General features: G+C 44.9%; 1 protein-coding gene across 3 annotated transcripts in view; it reads left to right on the forward strand.

The window, feature by feature from the left end:
* Positions 1 to 21406, forward strand: part of Tbc1d9 (TBC1 domain family, member 9) — a 107589-nt gene that overhangs the window by 15568 nt on the left and 70615 nt on the right. The window contains exon 1 of one of the 3 annotated variants that reach the window (XM_030243771.1): positions 19895 to 20068. The exons of the other annotated variants lie outside the window; for them this stretch is intronic. The gene's annotated coding sequence lies outside the window, so the exon portion shown is untranslated. Of the gene's footprint in view, positions 1 to 19894; positions 20069 to 21406 lie in introns of those variants that run through there. 3 annotated transcript variants of the gene reach the window in all.

Here is a 21406-nt window from a genome sequence, read left to right on the forward strand (position 1 = left end):
TCGTTTGCTGGTCTTTTAGTTTGTCACAGGGACTGTTTATAATCCCATGTTTTAGCTGAGTACACTTGAGCAGGTACTCCTGTAAAGGCCACTGGGTCTTTACTGTTCTGATGCTTATGGTCAACTTTCTGTACAGTATTTTGAGCACTGACTATTATAAAGTCCTTGAGGAAGCATCTTTTCTTATTCCTTACTCTCATGAACTAGACCTTTGTTTTAGAGGTCCCATAGTGCTTACACAGAGTGGAGATAGTATTTTTCTCTGGCCTCTGGGAGCACACAGACATATGCATCCACATATACAGCACCCCACCTCCAACACACACACACCTTCAGGGGAACAAAAGCTTAGGAAAGTAGACAGCCTTGTAGAGGACACCCATCTTTGAAAGGAGTAAAAAAAGCACCAGTCTTGTTGAAAACGGTGTCAGAATCAAGCATCTGTCTTAGCAGTGCATCTTCTATTTCCACATCCCTTCATAGTCCCTCTTCCAAATTCCACTAAGCTCTGTGACATCACGGAGCCAGCGTGGTCAGTGTGCAAATGGAGCGGCCTTGCTCATCAGTGGCAGACTTTCACTAGGTCCCGAAGGAAGGTAGAGGGCAGAAGGGAAGAAAAGGAGACAGGAAAGCATTGGCTCTCATGGTAAATGTCCTGGCCTTTGTTCTTAATCTCACAAAGCAGAGGGACTATTGGGTCTGTCTTTGCAGAGTATAAAGCATGATCTCTAAGTCACACATAGAACTAAACAGAAGGCACAGACAATTCCAGGCACCCGTTCGACATACTGTGTTCCTTGGCATTCTGAGTGCCTTGTCAAGTATGGAAATGGAGAGAAAGCCACCAGCTGTAATCTGGAGACTTTGTCTCACCTGGATAGGTGCAGGCAGGACGAGATGGCTTTAGGAAAATGAGTGTGTAAACACAGGCAGTAAGAAGCTAATATTGCACAGACTCATTTCATAAGGTCGTTTCTGAAATGAATAGGCATCATCGAAGTTCAGTCCTCCCCAGAAAATATCTCCCTCTAGAGATTTTTCTGGAAAGACTTGTTTTTCCTGGGCAGGTTTGGTCTTGACAGCCAATAAGTAAAGGAAGGATTAGTACCTGGGTGTTATTAACTCCTGGCATTTAAAAATCAAATAATTGTTTGAAGGAGAACAGGAGTGGGGAGATTAGGAGAGGAGAGGGGGTGCTTTGTAAACATCAGTTTGATAAAATGTTAAATGCTTAGGAATATTTTTTTTTACTACACAGCAAGACTCCTGCCCTCAAATGTTTCGAATGACCGCATGAGCTTGAATTATTCCACCTTAGGTAAATGTTTAGCTTTCGACTACAGAAGTATGCTTCTATTCTGAGCAGTGCTTTTAGTCTCTAAGAATATGAGATGCTAAGTAGAAACTGCTCTGTAAGACGATAATGAGGACTGATCAGGACCAGGTTAAGTGTGAGTCCATGTCCAATGGAGGTGGCTGTCATTCACAGTGCCACTGTGATGCATAATTCACAGAGCTGGTTGGATGATGTTTTGACTGGTATAGTGTAACTGATGGTACTGCACTAAGTCCTGATTTTATTTTAGGTAATTAAGTCAGGCCTTAATGAGAACAGAACAGGCTTTATTTAGGCCTGGAGGAGCAGAAGTGAACAGGAAGTGTCCTAATTGGTAAAGGTGTCCTGATTTCTCCAAAGTCTTACAGTAGGCTGAGATAGATACCTTAGTGTCTTACCACTCAGGGACGACATATCTTCCAATACAAGCATGTCTGCAGCAGTACAAAGATAGTTAGTGTTCAGCTTTCTCTCCAAAGAAAGCCTGTGATGGGCCTTTGACAAGGACAGGCAACTGCCCATGAAGACTTGTGTCCTGGAAGTCAGCTGCAAATATTAAGGTCTAATCTATCTGTCCTAACCCCATTTCCCTCTAATAACTCAAAGCCCATTACATCATATACATTATTCATATGCTTATCAGGGTTCTGCTGAAATTATAGTTTCTGCTGGCATTGCCTCAGGGGACAGCAGTCTGGTGATTATGGCTTTGGAGCTGCAGCCGCAAGTCCAGCCCTGGCCTCCTTGCTGAATTGTGCCAGCAGGCAGTGCAGACACCCAAGAGGTTCCAGCGTAGATTTCACTGCCGCCTGACGTCTGTCCAGGTAGCTCCATGAATGCATACAGTGCTCAGAGAAGTGGACCAGCTTAGGACTGGAGGAGAACGCTCAGTGTCCCAGCTTCCAGCTCTTCATTTGACAAAAGACAACTTAAGAGGGCCTATACGCTAGAGTTGTTTACATTTATAAATGCAAAGTGCTGGGAACCTACTCCTGACTGTGAGGAGTTACAGAGAAAGAAAGAACAGCAAGCAGGAAGTGCAGTCACAGCTCTGGATATTGTTGTGTCCCTTGTCCCTTAGAAGCGGAAGCTGGAAGCAGAGCTAGTGAGTCAGGTAAGGTGGGATATGAAGAGGTTCCAGCTGTTTGAGACAATACAGGGAGAGGGGAAAGGAGTAACTATAGGGATTTTTTGTGATCTCCGAGTTGTGAGTCAGAGTGCTCTGAAGGACTCCAGAGGACTTTTGGGTTTTTGGGTGTGTTTATTCTTGTCACTATGCGGTTGCACAGGATTTTAGCCCAAGTGTTCATTCAGCAAGAAAGGCGGCAGTTTGTAATAACTGTTATCCCTGTGTAGTATGGGATGGGACAGAGTCTGTAGTGTCTCAGCCAGTGAATGCTGACGGTGATTGTTCTGTGAGCCTAGAGAATCTACCCAGAGTCCTCATCCACCCTATTCTCCCCACCCCTGGATCTGCAGAGCCTCAAAGCTGGTGCCAAGGGCTCCATGACCATAATAACCGTGTGTGTAATCAGAGAGGTGGGGGAAGGAGAGAGCGCACACGAGTCCACGTACCAGATCCCTGTATAAAAGGCAGACATCATTTAAACTGAGTTCATCAATGGCAAGCCAGCACTGTTGGACTGGTTGCTTAGAATAGAGAGGCTCCAAGGATGTCCTAAGCAGACCTCAGGTTTACATAGGAAGGTCTGTCTTCATTGATCCTCGTTGGGGCAGAGGAGTATCTGTGACTCATATCTGCTTTCTCTGGTGTTCAGATATCCCCGTGCCCTGTTTTGTGCATTGTGCCTTTGGTGTATAGATGTTCCTTTCTTGATGTCTCATGGACATTGCCACCAGCCTCATGTCAGGCTGCCATAGGACGTTTTAAGTGATACTCCATTTGTCTTGCTTGAAGGTGAATGGCTTCTTCTCGCCAGGTACCTTTAATCTAAAGAGTCTCCATCTACACACACCAGGCTGTGTAAGTAGAGGCCTTAAGGCCTCAGTGCAGACCAATGAGAAAAAGCTGCTCGGGTGGGTTCCTGGGTCTAGCAATTGTATCAAACAAAAGCTTTTCAGTGTCTTGAGAGAGTAGGCTAAAGCTCTGTGAATTTCTGGGGAGGAAAAAAATGAGGGTTGCTAAGGCTTGCAGTTAAAGTCCCCCAAAGGCCTATGTGCTAAAGGCTTCCTTGCCAGCCTATGTCACTGGGTTTTAAAAAGTGGGACCTACCATGCTCTCTAGTTTTAGTCATCCAAATTAAAATCATTGGTTCACACACAGAGACCAACAAACAAAACAAAATATCAAGAATAACGAATCAACAGACATAAAAGTAGGTTTATTTAGAAAAAGGGTCAGAGCCGGGCATGGTGGTGCACGCCTTTAATCCCAGCACTCGGGAGGCAGAGTCAGGCAGATTTCTGAGTTCGAGGTTAGCCTGGTCTACAGAGTGAGTTCCAGGACAGCCAGGGCTACACAGAGAAACTGTCTCGAAAAACCAAAAAATAAAAAAGGTCAGCGAGTAAGGAAAAGAGCCGTGAAGCGGTAAATGTGATCAAGCACTGCATACAGGCTTAATTGATTCGTTATAACGATCTTCAGAAAAGAAGCAGCACCTAGTGAAGGAAGTTAGGTCAGCGGAGGCGTGCCCTTGAAAGGGTGTACTGGGATCTGGTCTAGGTCTCTCAGTCTCTCTGTCTCTGTCTATCTTCCCCTCTACCTCCTTTCCTGCCTCTGTGAAGGGAGGAGTTTTCATCTCCCACACTCTTGACCAAGAAGGGCTGTGTCAGCCGAAGTTCAAAGGCAACCAGGATGAGCAAAACACACTGACCATCTTCAGCTGTGACCCACGATGAACCCTCCCTCCTTAGACACTAACTTCCCAGGTGTCTTCTCATAATCTGATTTTCCAGGCGTTTTGTCATAGAGATGGAGAACTAACTAGCCCATGGGTTAAGCTTTTTTTTCTGCTTACGAGCTGTAATCCATCCATATGTGGGTAAGCACCTCTACCATTTCCTAATACTTCTGGCCTTGGGCCCACGGAGACAGCAGAGAGTATTGGTATACTGGTCATGGTATCCCTTCAAGCACACACACAGTGCTTGCTGATCCTGAGTGACAGCAGAGCCATGGAGAATCTACAGAGGAAGGCAGTACTTTTGCATCCGTATTCTTTATTCTATTTTGAAAACCAAGAGCCTGGTGAGGAGATTGACTCTACCCATGTTAGCTAACCACCTCTTCCCCACATTGTTTCCAGGGGAAGTTTGCATTTCAAAGCCCAGTCAGTCGCCTTTATTCTGTTGTTACGTGAAATGTGAAATGTGGGCTGTGAGGCAGATTAACCAATTAAGCAGTTCTGTAGTGATGAGGTTACACAGTAGGTAAAATCCCAGAACAGGAAGAGTTAAGGATAGAAAAGGAACCGGATCCCTTCCCGGAAAGATCTCCCACATACAAGCAAAACACCCTTGGAAGGAGTTACAGAGACAAAGTTTGGAGTTGAGATAAAAGGATGGACCATGTAGACACTACCATATCCGGGGATCCATCCCATAATCAGCTTCCAAATGCTGACACCATTGCATACACTAGCAAGATTATGCTGAAAGGACCCTGATATAGCTGTCTCTTGTCAGAGTATGCCTGGGCCTAGCAAACATAGAAGTGGATGCTCACAGTCGGCTATTGGATGGATCACATGGCCCCCAATGAAGGAGCTAGAGAAAGTACCAAAGAAGCTAAAGGGATCTGCAACCCTATAGGTGGAACAACATTATGAACTAACCAGTACCCCGGAGCTCTTGACTCTAGCTGCATATGCATCAAAAGATGGCCTAGTCGGCCATCACTGGAAAGAGAGGCCCATTGGACACGCAAACTTTATATGCCCCAGTACAGGGGAACGCCAGGGCCATAAAAGGGGAGTGGGTGGGTAGGGGAGAGGGGGTGGGTGGCTATGGGGGACTTTTGGTATAGCATTGCAAATATAAATGAGCGAAATACCTAATAAAAAATGGAAAAAAAAAAAAAAAAAAAAAAGAAAGATCTCCCACATTCCCCAGAACCACTAGAAATGGATTTACAGTCTATGTAATTTTATAACAGGAAGTGCATTTCTATATTTTCTCAAATATCTGTTGGAAATTAACTAATTAAAAGCTTTGTTAGCACGCACACCCCTCTTTAAGGTAATGTAAGTAATTTCTCTATACAGTGGGAGCGTTGCTTGAACAAGAGAGAAGGGTGTTTCTTCTCTCAGTTGAACTGTGGCCAGCATTTCTGGTGATGTTGAGCACAGTCTAAGGAATGTGTGAGGTCTGCAGCCAGTGCCCTTACCGTGCACACTGCCTTTGCTAGAACAGCGTTTACATTCCTGTTAGCTTTCAGGCTAATGGGAACTTCTCGCTTTAGCTTTTGCCTTGGCAATAGGCCAGATACCAAAATCACTCCTTGGGTCACACGTCAAATCCTTTGCAATTAAAAAAAAAAAAAAAAGCTTTAAAATAACTGCATGGAAATCAAACTTTAAAATAAATGTTCCGTTATCAATTATGTATATTATATGGGTGTGTTCACAGGAGTACAGGTGCCCAAAGAGGCCAGAGGCATCAGAGCTTCCTGAAGTTGGCATAAACACATGGTTTTGAGCCACTTGATGTGGGTGTTGGGAGCCGAACTCAGGTCCTTTGCATGATCAGAAGCCACTGAGCCATCTTGCCCGTCCAGAAACTAGATTTTTGTTTTCCTGTTCTGTTATTGCTTTTATTTTTTTTTCCCCAGAGGCTTTTGTGAGCTGGACGAGAGCGTTGTCACTGAGAGAAACACTGAACCCACATCTCCCCTTTACATACTTTTAAATTTAATTTATTTTTTTATTGTGACAAGGTCTAGCCTCTGTCCCAGGCTGTCCTTGAACTCTTCATCTTGGTCCCCAGGTGCTGAAACTATAGGTGTGCCACATGCCTAGCTTAGACAAAAGGCTTAAAAACAAACAAACGAACAAGCAAAACACGTTCTATAGAGAAAGGTTTTAATTAGGAAAAGGTAATCTTGCTTCAGTACAATTAAAGATTAAAGATGTTGGAGACAGACAGGCCAAGTCCTCAGATAGAACCCACCACCATGAATTACTTTAATAGGCACTAATTTTGCATTTTGACCAATTCATCACTCAGCCATTCATGTATCCATTTACTCATAGGCAGACAGATGTTGCATGCTTATCACATGATATTCACTGAGGATCCAAAATTATATGCATCGTCTATGCTGGAGAGACTGGATTCATCAGGACTGCAGCTGTTGGATACTGGCATCAGTGTCTCGGGCTTTGTTAAGGCGTAGTGAGAGGTTTTGAAGCGCACACTGAAATATGTGCCCCGTGAGGAGATTGTTAATTGTTCAAAATTGAGACGATGCCATCATGGGTTGCCTACAGGCCCTCCCATCATGGGTAGCTTCATCTGTGCCAGGCAAGGATTTGAGAGTTGAGGAGTGGGCCACAGGGATACTGCCTGCCCCACGCTCGCTACCTCCAGCTATGGGCTGCAATGGATGCCAGGGAAAGGTCAACTCAGGAGCCAGAGTCTGAGCTCTCGGGGACTAGAAAATCAGGTCCATGGGGAAAGCCTCCTTTGGGGCAGTGAATGGAGGTGCGCATATCCTTATAAACCAGTTATAGCCAGCTACTTAGGAGCCAGTTTTACATACTAGGTCCTGACACACAGATTAGTCTCAAACTCCCAGCAATTTTTTTCCAGTGTGTTTGTGTTGTATGTGTGTGTGGTGTGTACATGTGTGTGTGCTTATGTGACTGTGCTTACTGTGTGTGCATCTGTGAAACTCAGAGGTGGATGTCGGTGTCTTCTATTGTTCTACACCTTATGTATATTTTTATATATCTGTATGGGACTATGTATGGTGATCATGTTTGTGTATGTGCAGGCATGCATGTTCACATACATGCAGGGTGCATGCTCACATATCTGCACATGGAGACAAAAGGATGGGAATCGTTGCTCTGCTCTGTTGCTCTCTGAGGTATCCCATCGAGATAGACTCTCTAAGTGAACCTGGAGCTAGACTCGACCCCAGTGACCTGCCTGTTTGTCTCTGCCCCAGTGGCCCAGGGTCACAGATAACTCCAGCCATGCCTAGCTTTTTAAGAGTTGGGATTCAAACTCAGTTCCTTCTACTCTTTCTTGCAGTCAGCACCCTTACCAACTGAGTCATCTTCCAAGCCTGTCACCTTAGTTTTTGAGACAGGGTCACTCTCTGAACTTTGAGCTTGTCATTTCGGCTAGCCTGTCTGGTCAGTCAGTAAGCTTACAGGATCATCATGCCTTCAGCTCTGAGAATAGACATTTATGTCCCCATGCTTTGCTTCTATGTGTGGCTGAGGATCTGAACCCACTGAGCCACATCCTCAGCTTTATGAATTTTAGATTTTTGATATTTTTATTTTTACCATGTTAATAATAAAGTAACCTCAATACAGGTTTATTTTAGATCATCAGAATGACCACCCCATGACTGGTTACTAACATTCAGGTTGTGATTACTGTTAACATGACAGGCTCTAGAATCTCCAGAATGTCTAAGGCATCCTAAAAAGCTTGACTAACTGAAGTGGGAAGGCCCACCCTAAATGCGGAGACACCATTGAGCAGGCTGAGGTTCTAGACTGAATAGAACAGAAAAAGCAAACTGCTGAAGGTCAGCATCCCCGTCCCTCAGTGGCTACAGGCACTCGCCACTGTGCCATCACAACCATGAGAGAGTTTATTTTCCTGCCCATTGCTGACAAGGCCACCACTGAGGGATGGGAACAACCCCCACCCCATCCCCAAATCTCAGCACTGCGAAGCCAGGGAGAACTGTCCTTGAATCTGCACTACTGTTATAAGCTGCTAACACCAGTCGAGATCTTCTGGTTGCTTCCTAAACTGTAATAGACCAACTCTAGGCTCAGCCTTAGCCAGTTTCTTTTTCTTGGCCACTGTGAGGCTCTGGGTGTTATGAGAGACGAAGGGTAGAGTAAGAGTGGCTATCTGACCTGAGAAATTAGAGACCGTGAATTAATGCAGTCATTTGATCCCATTTCACAAAAAGACTACCACTTGTGTGGCTTTGTGATTTGTAGAAGTTTAAGTTTATTCTGAAAGTACTACCAGCTTGATAACACAGTAATAGATAGCACTTTGCTTTTTAAACTGAATTTTTCTGGCACCCCAAGATTTCTTAAGGTAATTCTAAGAGACTACCAGTTTGAAGGGAAGCTATGACCAAGATTGAGAAATAATAAGATAAAATGTCAGCTCTGTTGGGAATGTTGTCTCCTTTAAACTCTCAGGGACAATGGCAGTAAGAGGTGAGGCCCAAGTCATGATAAGCTGTGGGAAAGGGACGTCCCTTTTCTTCATGCAAGAGTGCCCAGCACACTGGGGTAATTACTAGGAACCTGTTCATAGCTGAAGATATCAGAACCTGCACACACAGTGAGGCCTTTGTCATCGGGAAGGTCTGTGATGATTTACAAAATACGGTGTAATTGAACAGCCTGAGAAAAGGTTAAGTTCCACTCCTCACAAGGACATTGAAAGTCTTCAAAGAGAGGGAGAGATAAGTCAGGAAAGTAAAAGGAAGTGAGTGATTATAAATGCCAGTGAGTAACGACACCCCACTCACTGAACTTGGAGGACTGTGGGCAGAAGTCAGCTCTGCACAGGAGAGAGGACAACCAGGCATGCTCATGAGGGGACAAGAGTGGCAGTTTCAGATGGAATGGTGATGGGAAAGCAGAATGCCCCCAGAGAGCAGGAAATGACACTTTGGTAACTGCCAAGGGGTAAGGAGAAAGCCCAGGATGGAATCTGTTGGCTTAGACTTTTCAAAACATACTTTAATAAAGATTGGAACACTCCTCCCGCAGTTAACCAGACCTGTCCGGCAGCATGGCAGCTCACCTAGCTAGTCCTTGCTAAACAAACAGAAGATTGAACAATAGATGAGTTAGTGCAGCATATGCAGACCTCTGATGCCAGCTCAGGTGAGCAAGCATCTCTGTGGTCTGTCTCATCTTGGCTCCAGCAACATACCGTGTCCACAAGACCAAATACAAAGATCGAAGAGAAGGGGATTCAAACTTGACTCCGGGATGTGGTTTCTAGTGCCTCGTGCCATCAGGGTTTCTTAGTCTTTAGGTGTTCCCCTCCATTTTTTTTTTCTTTTGAGAATACAAGTCTTTTGGGGAAGTGGCTGTGGTCATCGGAGCATCTCAGACTGTTCCTTCCTAGCTTCTGTATGTCACTCCCTAGATAGAGGTTTCTGTCACTAGACCTTGAACATCACTTATTTCCAAAGATAGACAAAGAGACCCCAGGCCTTGTAGGAACTCTAGAATATGGAAGGTGATAAGTTCTGGGCTGGTGATGGGAGACCACACCTGTAATAAAGCTAGAATGGAGGCATTGTGTGTCTCATAACCGGTTGGCAAAGGTCTAGGTGGAGACAGGCACGTAGTACCAGCCAAAAGGACTCAGAGTCTGGAGAAATGGAATGCTAGACAGTTACCAGAATAGGCATTCATGCATAGGACAATAGTTCTAGACACCACTGAGCAAGATGACCTTGTTATAAGACCATTGGAAACGTAAGCACTCCTCAGAGAATTCCTCACAAAATTGAGCCTGTAGCCACACTTCAGAATTGTGGGTACCTGTACTGTGGGGCTTAGAAAGAGGCAGAAAGGGAGAGAGCATCTATTATAGCTCTAGCTATAGCATTCCTATATTATAGCCTGGGTAGTTAACAAGGGTTCAAGACAGTTTGACCAAAACACTCAGCTAGCTTGTGTATTTTTTGTTGCTTGACAACAGATAATTTATAAAGAGTACAGGTTCAGTGTTTGGATAAGTGTCCCTGAAAGCCCACTTAGTAAAAGGTTTGGTCCTAGGGTAGCACTCTTGGGAGATGGTGGAATCTCCAAGAGGCAAAGCTGAGTTGGAGGTTTTGGGGCAGCTCTTACAAGGGATTCTGGGAATATTTTCTCTGACAATGAGATAATCCATTTTCGCTCTCATGTGTCTCCTACCACTGACACCTGGCACCCCAACAGAGACCTGAAGCGGTGAGTCTGCAGTTGGACTGCACTCTGCAAGCCATGATAAAGCTTCTCACTTAGGAGTTAACATCTCACACGTTTCAAGGCAGTAGTGTGAAACTAACTGAGAGATTTATTTGGCCATGGTTCTGGAGGCTGTGTGTGTGTGTGTGTGTGTGTGTGTGTGTGTGTGTGTGTGTGTGTGTGTGAAAGAACATCACTCTCCCATTTGGTGAAGGCTTCTTACTCTATCATAATAGGACTGAGCTGGTCACATGGCGAGACAGACCAGGTTAGCTAGTTCAGGTCTCTGCCTCTTGTATTGACTGAGTGAACGGCCCTCATAGCAGCTGCTGTGTGTATGTTTCTTGCCTCTTCCCTCTTTGTAACATCATCAGAGGCAACAGAGCTCTTTTCCATACCCAGCAATGTGTTCTCTCCACACACGTGCTATTGTGTGATGGCGATGGGATCCTGTGCCTCCTGGACAGGAACTCCTCTTCCTCCATCCTTGTCCACTAGCATTAATCATGGTGAGCACCTTCTAACACTCAGAACACAGTCTTACAAGATACTTTCCTCATCACACACCCAATCCCTGTCATATTAGCTTCAGCTGCCAGCTTCACATACCTGGCAAGAGGAACCTCAGCTGAGGAACTGCCTTCATCAGAGTCACCTGTGGGCATGTTCATGGGGCATTTTCATGATTGCTCAGTAAGGTAGAAGGCCCCGGCCCACTGTGGGCGATACCATCCCTGTACAAGTGGGCTGGGATTTATATGATAGATAGGTAGCTGATTGGTGGTAGGGAGATGCGGGGTAGGAGTTGGGGGAACTGGAAGTGAGCCAGCAAGCAGCTCTTCTGTGATCTCTGCTTCAGTTACTGCCTCCAGGTTCCTGCGTTGGCTTTTGTTGATAGTAGTCTAACCTGTAAGTGAAATATAAAGTTGCTTTTGGTCATGGTGTTTATCACAGGAACAAAAAAGTAACCAGAGCTCTCCTTTCTTCTTCTTTAAAATTAAATGCTATTTTTAATATCCATCCTAATTTCACTACCCAAACAAGAGCATCTACAGCAGTGGTCCTCAACCTGTGGGTCTAGATTCCTTTGGAATCAAAATACCCTTATACAGGAGTCACCTAAGATCGTTGGAAAGCAATGGTAATTACATTACCTCATAACAGTAGCAAGATTACAGTAATAGAGTATTAAATAAATGTACGTAGAAAATAATTTTATGGTTGGGGGCGGGGGGGGGGAGGGGGGAGAGGAAACCATAACATGAACTGTATCAAATTAGGGCCACAGCAATAGGAAGGCTAAGAACCACTGATCTATAGTTTATGAAACCCATCTGTGTAGAATGTTATCTGATCGTCCCCACAACCTTGGGAGATTGGTAGGGAAGATGAGTTTTCCCGATTTAGTAACAGAAAGCTGTGTTGGGCTAAGTGGCTTTTGGAAGCTCCGCAGCTTGTGACCAGAACCATGAGGCATACCCTTCGCCCCCAGTTGCTTTGCCCTCCGTGGGGCTCTTCACAGTCACAGTGTACGTGAGTTTCCACAAGGAGGTAGACCAGTACAACCATCTAGACATCTTTGGGTTGCTGAGTACTCTCCCAAATTTAAGATAAACAGGTTAGTTATCTTGGGAATTTCCCTAGTGATCTTCTTGGAAATTATTCTAGGTGGTTTTTGTGTGTGAGTATGTGTGTGTGGGTTATTTTCTAGTTGCTTGACTTGCTCATTGAGAAGGTGTTCAATCCTGATGTTGGCACTTAAATTATGAACTACCCTCAAAGTTGCCAAGGAGGATGGGGACCCTGGTGTAGACCATATGTGGGACTCTGACCCAGTGTTCCCGGGGTTCATTCAAAGGGATGAGCAAAGAGGACCAAAGAACCAAACACTTTTACAAATGGGGAATGTTTGCCCTCAACATTCCAGGAACTTGCAATGTGAAAGGCAAAGACCGGGAAGATGTCTTTTCTATGCTCACGCCAATGAAAAGGCAAATCGTTTGTAAACATACACAAGCAAAACATATATGCAGGACAACACTGGGAAATAATATACTACCGATTCCATAGGATTTGTCATGGATGCACTGAAGTTAAAGGTATAGAAATAGCATCTAAAGCAGCCGTGACTAAATGGCTTTCATGTGCATTGTTGAGACCACAACAGAGCCTGGACACCTGCTTTGCATAATAGCGCACCTAGGAAGGGAAAGGATTTCAGCACATCTAGAAGTTGCCTGCCACAGAGGTTGAGGGGTCCTTGTCAGTGTTCCTCACAGCAGCACTGAGCAGCTGTGGCAAACAGACTTAGTGAATGAAGGGGTGGGCCCAGAGGACAATGGCTTTCCTGTCTGGCCAATCATAGCCATATTTTTCTGCAGTCAGGGAAATCCCCAAAAGGACAGAGCACACCCTTCTCCTAGTCACATCTTCTTCAGGCGACCATGACTGGGAAGAACCTGACTTTCCAATCTCTCCCCTCGATTCCAGAGGCTTTGCCCCTCACCAAGCCGAGGGCTGGTTTGAGAATGAGCAAATGCTGAGGTACGGTGCCTAATGTTGCCCTTGGCTATGCTCAGATGAGGTGAACGATTATCGTGACCACTACATATTTTAATCTGCCAGACTAGCATTCATAACTCTCACAGGGATTACCTAACACTGCGAAAATACAGATATTTACATTACGATTCATAACAGTAGCAAAGTTAGTTATGAAGTAGCCATGGCATAATTTTATAGTTAGGAGGTCATTATAGCATGGGGGACTGTGCTAAAGGGACACAGCATTAGGAAAGTTGAGAACCACTGTGCTAGACTTAAGTGAAATATTGTCACCAGGGCAACTTAGAGCCATGTCATATGAAAGGACAGGGATGGTAGCTCAGTGAGTTTCTTAGTCATTTGTGTAGTAGCTGTAGCACAAGCAGGCTCACACAGTTTGAAGAAGCGCCCTGATCTAGAAACATCAACAAAGCCATGTGTCCTGCTACACGCTTGTACACTGAGAAGGCAGAGGCTGGAGCCTGGAGAGTCCAAGGTCAGCTTGGGCTGCATGGGAAGATCTCTCAAAAACCAAAGCAAGACAACAGAAAAGGAAGCTGAGGCCTTCCTTTCCCTTTCCTCTGTCAATACAAATGGCAGACAGTTGCTTCTGCCTGTACCGTCTGCATCAGGGAACCTTCGCTGACCCTCGGGAGCATCCTAACCTGTATCCAGGGTGCCACAACCACCCAAGGAAGAACAGAAACTCCTCTGTGTATTCAGTGAGGACACTGGTTGAGAAACACTGGTGTGGAAGGCATTCTTGCATACAATTGTCTTTTTTAAATGTCCCATAATATTTATCTTTATGTGATTCTAGCTTCCACTGTATTTCATTAAATCCCAAAGTAGACTGGGAGCAAGTGTTGAAAGTCCACCCGCCTCTACACCTAATCTGCGTGGAAATCCTTTAAATGAACAAAGTAGTACAGCTGACCCTCACCATCCTTGGGCTCCAACCAACTGTAGGATGTCACATGGAAAATGTTGAAGAAAAGATAATTTCCGTACTAAACATGTCACATGCTTCCTCTTAGAATCATGGCCTAGAAATAGCTATAGAGCAGCTACTTACGTGGCATTGCACCTCATTAGGTGTTGGAAGAGCAGAGGTCTTAAAGCACCATGCGGGAGAAGCTTTACAGGAGATAACATAATATTGTGCCAGGAGCCCAGGTAGCTTTGGTGTCCTTAGGGAGTTCTAGACTCTCTGTGTATTTTTGTGTGCAGTTTCCTCCATAAGATTAATAATATTAGTGTTGGATGTGTAGTTTGAGGTTTGAAAACAACCTAACAAGGTCTTCATGACTTTAAAATTCCTCATTCATAAATAAAACAACAATACAAAATATAATGCTCCTCTTTCATCTTTGCTCGACATTTCCTTGCTGGAAGAGAAATGCAATGAGAGACAACTGCAGCTGTCACAACCGTTGCTGCTGGCTTGTTCTTGTCAGGGTGACAGGTTTACAGCAAGCAGCATGGGCAGACAACACTTTCTCAGAAGTGATTTTGAAATGACGTTGAAAAGAAACACATCTCCACTTTTGCACTCCGGGTTCTGGAAACCATGGGCATGTTTCAGAATAACTTGCATGCTGTTTCTATGTAAGCCTGGACAAGACAACTTCTTAGGAAATCTCACTTGTGTCCAGTGTGTTCCATAAGGAACCCAACTACATGTGCAGGTCATTTTCAGAGACTGAAAAATACTGATGTTACCCTAGACACCCTTGAGAAGTTAAGGGTGGCTGCTGGTTACAGACCCATCTCTGAACATTCTTGCTCCATTTACCCCATTTGTTGGTGCCATGGTCTTCTTCCAGCTCCCACTTTCTGTGTTGAAACTCGATGTAGGTCTTTGATGGATGGAGATCTCTCTCACTTATCCATCTCTCGGTGAAGCATCCCTTCACTTGAGACTACCCAGGGCCAGAATTCTTCCTAGGAGAAAGCACAGGTGCAGTGTGTTGAGATCAAACAAGACTCCTCTTCATCAAGGCAAACTGATACTCTGTCTCCCCCTGTAAATAGCCTGGCTGATGTAATTTAGGCTTCCTCAGCCATACCTTTCATCTCTATTAGGATATTTGGATGCAAAGCTGGAAAGCGTATTGTTAATTGTGGTTAATGCTGGGTACCTTAAGGAACTTGGCTCATTGTAGTGTGAAAAGGGGCATGCACTCCAAAAAAGGCCCGTGGAACCACAGGGGCTGCTTGGGCTTTATTTGGGTTCTGAGTAACACTAAACAGGGACTCATTCAAGTTATTTTGAATCCAATTACTTAGGTTTGGTTGCTAGGATACCTGGACTGGGAGCCAGATCTGGAACACCAAAGCCACCACGGGAGACAGATGGGCGGAAGTGGTTTTCTACTCTAGCTTTTTGGTTCTCCAGGATGCCACACGATCCCCTTCATGGTTGGCTTCCTCAGTGCCCGTTTTCCGTCTTGGGCATCTGCATCTGTTACCTAGCTTGCTGTATTCTGTTTTCATGTGGTCCTTTCCAGTCCATCACTATGAGCCTTTTTTTCTTGTGGTGTCTCAGCTCACATCCCTGAGAGGGTAGCGTGATGGGTGCCGTCTCTCTTCGAGGCTACCAACCAGTCCTTTGTCTGTTCTGATTGTGCCCTGGTCCAAGGCAGCCTATTCTACATAATATGACACATTGCCTCCTCAGGTCCGTTCAAAGGCATTATTCTAGGGGTTGCCAGTCCTTAGGGAGCTCATATAGAAAGTAGTAGGAGCCAATTTCAGTGACATTGTGGATAAACCTTTACAGTGGGTTCGTTGTTACGGTGTTTTGGTAGGCTATTTCTGTACTACTCTGTTATAACGTACACATTTCATAACCATTAAAATAGTTATCACAGATGTGGCAGGTTAACAATTGATCTTCTGAATATAGCGTGAGAGATAGCTTAATGGGTAAAGTGCTTACTTCACAAATAAACCCCGAGGACCAAGTAATCCTCAGCACTAACATAAAGCAGCCGGTGTGGTAGCATGTGTGTGTACCCAGCTGGGGAGGCCAAGAGGATCCCTGGGCCTCCCTGGACAGACAGTCTAGGCCATGGAGAAACCCTGTCTCAAAGGAAATGGACAAGTCTTTGAGGATGACACTTGAAGTTGTCCTCTGGCTTCCACAAACGTGTATGTGCATGCACACCTACCTTACACATGCAGGCCAGACAAATTCGCACATGCAGATGAATAAAAACGCATCACTACAATGTCAGGGAAGAGTGTGGCTTGGGGTTGAGGAGATTATGCAGTCGGTAAAGTCGGGGACCTGAGTTTGGGTCCCCAGCTACACATAGGAAGCTGGGCAACTAAGTGCATGTTTGTAACCTCAGTGCTGGAAGCCAGAGACAGGAGGGTCCCTGTGCTTAGCATCCCAGCCAGCAGGAACTATGGGTTCCAAACACGGTATCGAATTCTGTCCCCAAGTCCCAGTGAGGTTCCAGTATTGATAGTGTAGCAGAAGCCAGAATCCTCATACCAGACCAATGAATCGTTGCATTGAACATTTGCAAGCAAAGAAGTATGGGCAAAAGGGTATACAATGGGGCACACTGTTACACATTAGAGCTTCCACAATGACACGGGTTTTTTTGGCGGGGGGTGGGGGTGGTTGCTGCAAAGGTGAAGGTTGGGTAGGAGGGGAGGGAGAGATGAGTGGGATTGGCATGCATGATGTGAAGTGTACAAAGAACCAATAAAAAGTTTTTTATAAAAAAGGGAAAAAAAGAATTCTGTCCCAAGAAATGAGGTGGACAGTGATGAGAGAGGAAGACGCCACACCAACAGCCATCTTCTAGACTCCACATGGGCAATCACATTCACACTCTCGAGCACACACAGACACACGCAGGGCTAGAAGACTTGTTTCTGCCACAACAGTGAAGGCAACCATCCGTCACAGTTTGGTGTCTAGCCTCCTAGAAGTTTCCTGAGCCGCAGTTATCGTAAATGCAGCAGCCCTGTGTGGATTTGATGGTATGATCTCCCTGAGTGACAGTGTAACCTATCTGGTTAGGAAAAAACACTAATCATTCATTTTCTCATTATAGAGTATTAAGTGAACATTTGAGGTTTGTTTATTTATTTATTTACTTACTTAATGTTTGCGTGTGTGTCTGTGAATGTGTCTGTGTGTGTCTGTGTGTCTGTGTGTGTGTGTCCCAGTCCCTGTGTGCATACACACCCTGTGGAAAGCAGAAGAAGGAATTGAACCCCTTAGAATTTGAGGCACAGGAAGTCCTAAGCTTCCCAGTGTGTGTGCTGGGGACAGAATTTGGGTCCTCTGCCATATCTCTGCCCCTGAAAAATGTTTAAAAGTCCAGTGTAAATTAATGGTTATTAATATTCTGTAGATAATAACTAATCCTGGAAATTACAGCGGCAATTATTCCTTAACCAGCTAGTTCCCAATAACCAAACAGAAACCTCTTAATATTTGAAAACTTGGTTAGGCCATAGCTGGGCAGACTCTCAACTAGCTCAGCTAAGTAAACCTGACCACCTAGCCCCATCCATCCACAGGGCTAGCTATACCTTCAGGCCCATCATAATGTCTGTCTCCTGTCATGTTTCCTGGCAGAAGGTGTCGTCCCCTTTCTTCTTCTCAGAGTTCCTTTTTTTCTCCTGTGGTCTCTGCCTCAGACTCCAAGCCCAGGAACTGAAGCCCTGTCTAGCTGCTTTCTGCCTAGCTTTAGGCTGTAGGCATCTGTATTCAACCAATAGTTTTACATTAAGGAGCGAGGTCTGCATAGCAAAAGCTGGCATATGTGAGAATTCACAGCTAGAATTGAGGCAACTAAACCTTGGGATATAGAATTTAACATTACAATACATACAACAGACCAAACCTCAAGAAACCAAATTTGAGAAAACTTTAAAATTCTCATTTCATCTGTTTTTATAATCTTCATCTGATATGTACTTTATGCTTTTTAACACAAGGGAGATGTTTTTGTGAAAAATTAGGTCATACAGAACAAATATTAGATTTAGGTTTTGTTTTGCTTTTTTTCCCACATAGCATAGTAGGTGCATTTCACAATGCCATTAAACAGTTGTTTGGAGAGGTGATTTTTAATGTCTCGGTATTGTTATATAGATACGGTATATAGATATACTGTGATTTATTTCCAGTGATTCTCAACCTTCCTAATGCTGCGAGCCTTTAATACAGTTCCTCACATTGTGGTGACCCCTAACTAACAAAATATTGCTACTTCATATAGGTAATTTTGCTACTGTCATGAATCATAATGTAAATATCTGTGTTTTCTGATGATCTTAGGCAAGCCCTGTGAAAGGGTCATTTGACTCCCAGTCATACACGCAGGTTGAGAACTCCTGATTTAGACATTTCAAGTTACCATAGAAGTTAACTTTCAATTCAGCACTACTCTGCTTCAGAGCATTTCATTATGCTGGACTCTGTGGTGCACACCTTTAGTCTGAGCACTTGGGCCAGCCTGGTCTACAGAGCGAGTCCAGGGCAGCCTGGTCTACACAGAGAAACATGATGATGATGATGATGATGATGACAACACCGACAATACTTCCTATGGAGGTCGTGTTCTATTGCCGATAGATACTGTCTGGTTTTCTGAGACGGAAGCTCTGTGGTGTTAGGAGAAAGTTTGACACAATGGCTTTTATAAATGTCACCTCGTGAGAGTCGGGGTCTGGGGAGCATCAGGAAGAGCTGTTCTCACCTCTAAACTGGAGCTTGATCCTCAGCCCTGGAAGCTCCTCTCCCACCGCTTCCAAGCTGCCCTTGACTGGCTCGAACCTACCTGTAAACAAGATTCGAATCAGCAACCTTCCTGCTGTGCAGATGGAAGCAGTTATAGTCTACCCAATCAGCAGCTGTCCCCTCCCTGACTGCTGCCAGCTTGTACCCGCGGTGCCTTTTATCTGACTTCAGTCCTGGCATCCCATTGGTCTATGCTGGAGCAGTAATTGGTCCCGGTTGAAAGGCAGAGAACAGCAAGCTCGTTTGTGGGGTGATGAGATCACGAGTTGGGGTCAAGGCTATTCCTGAGGAACCAGCTGGGCAGAGGCACCTGGTCATTGCTTCAGTGTCCCAATGGTGCCATTGTGGAAAACGTTTCTAACAGAGATCCACATCCCTGCCATGGCCCTTGGATTTTGAGACAAGGTCTCTTACTGAATCTGAAGTAGCCAGTTTGGCTGGACTGGCTGGTCCCCAGGCCCTCTTTGTGTCACTGCTTCCACAGCTCTGGCATTGCTAACACTTGCTGACTTTTTACACGGGGGCTTCAGGTCTGCGTTCTGGTCCTTACGCTTGCACCAAGTTCTGCACTGACTGAGCCATCCCTCTAGCTGTGCAACCCACCCTTTTGTTTGTATGCTGGGCCCTGCCAGTGACATAGCAGGACAAGCACGTCCAACCATTTGGCAATGTGACAACAGTGTCATCTCTGAAGTTCACGAACAGCATAGTCAAGTTACAACAAAAGAGAAAGGGAAAAAAGTCTCGTGATATTTTAAGTAAGCTTATGATTTATGTGGGGCCGGTTTCACAGCTGTCCTTATTGAGCTGTGTTCAGGATGAGGCCTCACTGGTCCTGAGTGGGATGAAAAACAAGGTTTTGCACCGAGCCGTATTTCACTGATTCCTTTAAGCCACTGCCCCAAAGGGAAAGCAAGATTCTCTCCCTTTATGCAATTGAGTGCAGCATGTGTGACTTTAAAAGGATGCCCTTCTGGGGAGACTGGTGTAGCTCTTGGAAGACTTGGCCTTCAAGGTTCCTGGGAACCTGGAGCAGCTCACACTAATTGGCGTTCTCCCAAAGGCTCTGCAGATAAAGCGCTCTCAGATGGCAGCCTCCTGCTCTGTTTGTTTAGTCAGAAGCCAGCCTGTGCTTTCTCTTCTGAGGTAGGAAATAGAAAATCTTCAGCTGCTTTCTCTTCTGCTGGCTGCTCACTTGCTGTGTTCTTCCAAAAAAACCATGAGGGTGCTCCACCCGCCCTGGCTCTTGCCTCTTTAAGCCGGCTTCCTTCTTTGCAAGATGAGGTAAGGGTCTCTGGGGACCACCTGATACACTGGATCAGGTTCTCTCAACACTTTGAAAACTGTAACCCATGGGATCAACGCCCAGAGGCGGGGAGAAACCCTCCTTTCTCCTCCATTCATGTAGTCTTGCCCTCAACTGAGAAACGATGTAGGCTTTTATTTTCATTTTCATTTTCATTTTGAGAACATTATATTTCTCAAACTGGAAACTAAATTATAGAACTGAAGGCAACTTCTAAAAACTGTACATATGAGTCCAATAAGCGGACTCTGGAGAAAATGATTGTGCTTGCGTGGTGGTTCTCAACCTGTGTGTGTCGCAGTCAATCGTGGGGGAGGGTGGTTAAATGGCCCTTTCACGGGAGTTGAATATCAGATATTTACATTAAAATTCATAACAGTAGCAAAATTATAGGTATGCAGTAGCAATGGAATCATTTCATGGCTGGAGTCATCACAGCCTGAGGAACTGTATTAAATGGTTGCAGCGTTAGCAAAGTTGGGAACCACTGCTCTAGAGCTTTCTCTTCCTTCATTTAGTGGCCCGTGTTTAGTTTGTTATTATTACTTTTGAGATAGCATCTCACTGTGTGGCCCCGGCTTACCTCAAACTGAGGATCCTCTTGCATTGGTTGTCTGAGTGCTGACTTGGAGGTGCGTACCACCATACTTGGCTAGGTTATAGTATTTAAAAGACATAAAAGACATGTCTTTGAACTGTTTTTTATTTGTTTGTTTGTTTGTTGTTGTTGTTTTTTCTCAAGACAGGGTTTCTCTGTATAGCCCTGGCTGTCCTGGAACTCACTCTGTAGACCAAGCTGGCCTCGAACTCAGAAATCCACCTGCCTCTGCCTCCCGAGTGCTGGGATTAAAGGCATGCGCCACCACCGCCCGGCCTTTGAACCCTTTCTTATTGTTTTGCTCCCAGTTATGAATAAAAGCTTGAGACTGAGCATCTAGAAATTTAGAGCAATTTATTTATCTGTTGAATTTAACAATAAAACATGGTTGCTTGCTTTTTATATCATATTTTTTTTCTTTTACTGCTGCATTTTGTAAAAGTCTACAGTAGATTGGAAACTGTCCCAGTTACTTTTCTACTGCTGTGACAAAACACCACAACCAAAACAACTGATGAGGAGAAGTTTTGGGGACCTTACAGTTTCAGAGAGGGAGTCTGTGATTATCACAGTGAGACCTGTGGTGGCAGACAGGCATCGCACTGGCACAGTGACTGTCACAGCTTGAGACACAACTGCAAGACAGAGGGAGCCAGTTGGGAATGGTGTGACAGGCTTTTGAAACCTCAAAGCCCACCCCCAGAAACACATGGTCCTC

Source organism: Mus musculus, chromosome 8 (assembly GCF_000001635.26).
Source record: "Mus musculus strain C57BL/6J chromosome 8, GRCm38.p6 C57BL/6J".
Taxonomy (NCBI): domain Eukaryota; kingdom Metazoa; phylum Chordata; class Mammalia; order Rodentia; family Muridae; genus Mus; species Mus musculus.